The sequence below is a fragment of the Uloborus diversus genome, chromosome 10 (genome assembly GCF_026930045.1).
Source record: "Uloborus diversus isolate 005 chromosome 10, Udiv.v.3.1, whole genome shotgun sequence".
Classification (NCBI taxonomy): domain Eukaryota; kingdom Metazoa; phylum Arthropoda; class Arachnida; order Araneae; family Uloboridae; genus Uloborus; species Uloborus diversus.
Window position 1 is genome coordinate 32,878,690 of NC_072740.1, and position 2,565 is coordinate 32,881,254.

Consider the following 2,565-nt stretch of genomic DNA (forward strand, 5'->3'; position numbering starts at 1 on the left):
TTTTTTTTTTCAAATTCAGGACCTTGTTAGCTTTAAAATATCGGTTCCATTTCGAGTTTTACTCAGCGATTCCTGTCCCCTTCTATTTTTTTCTCAAACAAAGTATCAACAGTGGCAGATACAAGGGGAGAGTTATGGCGGCTGGAGGGTCATACCCCCCCTAAACAATCGAGAACTTTATGTGTAAAATGTAGATGATTACAGTATCTTAACATTTCATTTATTATTTTTAAAAGTAAACATTTGAACTACTTCATCTCATTCCTCATGAAGTCAATTTGCAATTTTTATCCCCAGTTAGGTGTCTTATTCCAGGCTGATTTGATGCTTTTAAGTTAACCACAAGCAGTTTTTGAAATTTTTCGTACCTAAAACCATAGGTTCGTTCACGGGGACCGTCATTCTTCAGCTAACCCTCCACCCCAAAATAGTTTTCTGTATCAGCCCCTGAGTATCAATATATTGTTAATAACATTACCATACTTGAAAGTTATGAATCAAATGGTGAGAGAACAGCTAGATGCAATATACCAACTGGAGTTCAAAACTATTGGTTAGGTGTAAATAATTCATTCAGCATAATTTCTAGTGTTTAGCAAAACAATATAAAACAGAATCTATCGATTAATCGGCTAAAATTCAATAAGCATTGATACATTCTCTATGCGATAATACCTTTAACCAGTCATGTTTTTTCTTTAGGGGTATATATACTCCCAGTAATCCATTACGCACAATGTGTATGCGATCATATACATAAAATACCACAGTATGAACATTTTTGAAGCTTGAGGGTAAACGCTATATGTCTAAAAAATGTTTGAGAGTATATAGCATATATGGAGAACACCACCTGCTTTTAACATGAAAATGTTTGTACTGATTAATCAGTTTCCAATGGCGGGTAGGTAAATCAGCAAAGCAGTGGATTACCAATTACTGCCGGAGTCTACTAATTACTGCTGGTTAACTAGGGAACTGCTAATTTTAACCTTTTGAAGTTCAGATTAAGGACCTTGAATAAATTAGGTACTTTTCCCAAGGAACAAACTGAAAACCTGTTGGGATCATCAGGACAAAAAGTTAATACTCATGACAAAATATTTTTTATCAGGATAATCAGGACAATTACGAAGCCTGCTGTGAGCAATTCAAGCAAACAAACGGAAAGACTCATTTTAGTGTCATGCCAGCACTAATAAAAGGAATTGAAAAAAAAATAGGCTTCATGAGAAGTTTCAAGTTTATAGACTCGTTCGTTCACAAACAAAAGAACAAATTTAATGGTAGCAGTAGGTAATCACAGAGTACAAACCTATATCGGTTCAAACTATCATGAACTCATCGATATTTTTATTAAATAAGTAACATTGAATTATATATACGAATTGATACGTAGCTACAATACGACTTACAATCTGTAAACAAACATCTGTTCGGTTTCCGCTGCCGTACAGTGACGTAAAAAAACCCGTCAAACAGGTCACGTGAACCAGCCGGCATCCTAGCTGTGGAGACTAGGCTGCCAGCCAGCCGGCAGCCAAGTCTCGGCCGAACAGAACACCGGCACAGTTTTCTTCACTTTAAATCGTAGGTTCGTTTCTCTCGCAGGAGAAACTTATTATGTCTGGAGTGATAACTGAGCTCTGGGCCGATACGTTTTCATAGTATATTCATGTGAAACATGCAATCGCAGGCCCACATAGGATGCAGAAGATGAAAATCAGATTCTCTGAAGTCCATTAACACAAGCATCTTTTCGGCTTAAAAAACTTGTTTTCTATTTAAAAAAAAAAGGTCTTTTGGAAGCTTCTGCTTAGAAATGCAGTTAAGAAATGATGAACGATTCATTTAGTACGAAATACTCCCTTTGTTGGTCCGGTTTATCTCGAATGTTTAGGAAAATAAATTCGAGAAAGACAGGTTTCGAGATATGGAGTTTTTGATTTTTGCATTTGAATCTAGCTACTATGAGTTGTTCAAGCAATACGCACACTGACAGTAAACTGAATAATATACAAAAAATTAATTAAATATACAATTCATAATGATTTAATTGCAATACCGTAACACATACTAAGTGAAAAAAAATCTGTTGACAAAGTTTGATGATTGACAGTTTTTATTTCTTCTTCAATTCTTTTAAATTTTGCAATCGCTGTAAATTCTGCTTTTGATTCTTCCTTTTACTAGCCACCTCCTACTCTTTCACTTACTCTTTTTTATTTTACAGGAGATAATAGCACCACGTGTCCAGTTTGTTTCGCTATCTTGGCTCCCTTAAGTTGTTTTCCACCTCCAGCTCATTAACTTCCTATTCCGGGCTGTTGAGTGCTAATAAGCACGAAACTGCAGTCCTCGGATGGAATGACTGAGCTGGCGGTGCATTTTATGTATTTCTGGCCTTAGCCCTGGCTAGGGCGGTAACTTACTGAAACTTACTGCAGTGACATGTTTCAGCTCTCCCTCCCTTTGTAGTATTGTGGGCCAGTCAGTGTTTGCACCTTGCATTCTCTGTGTCCCTCCCCCTCTCCCCGACCGAGGCTATTTATTGTCCTCCATTAT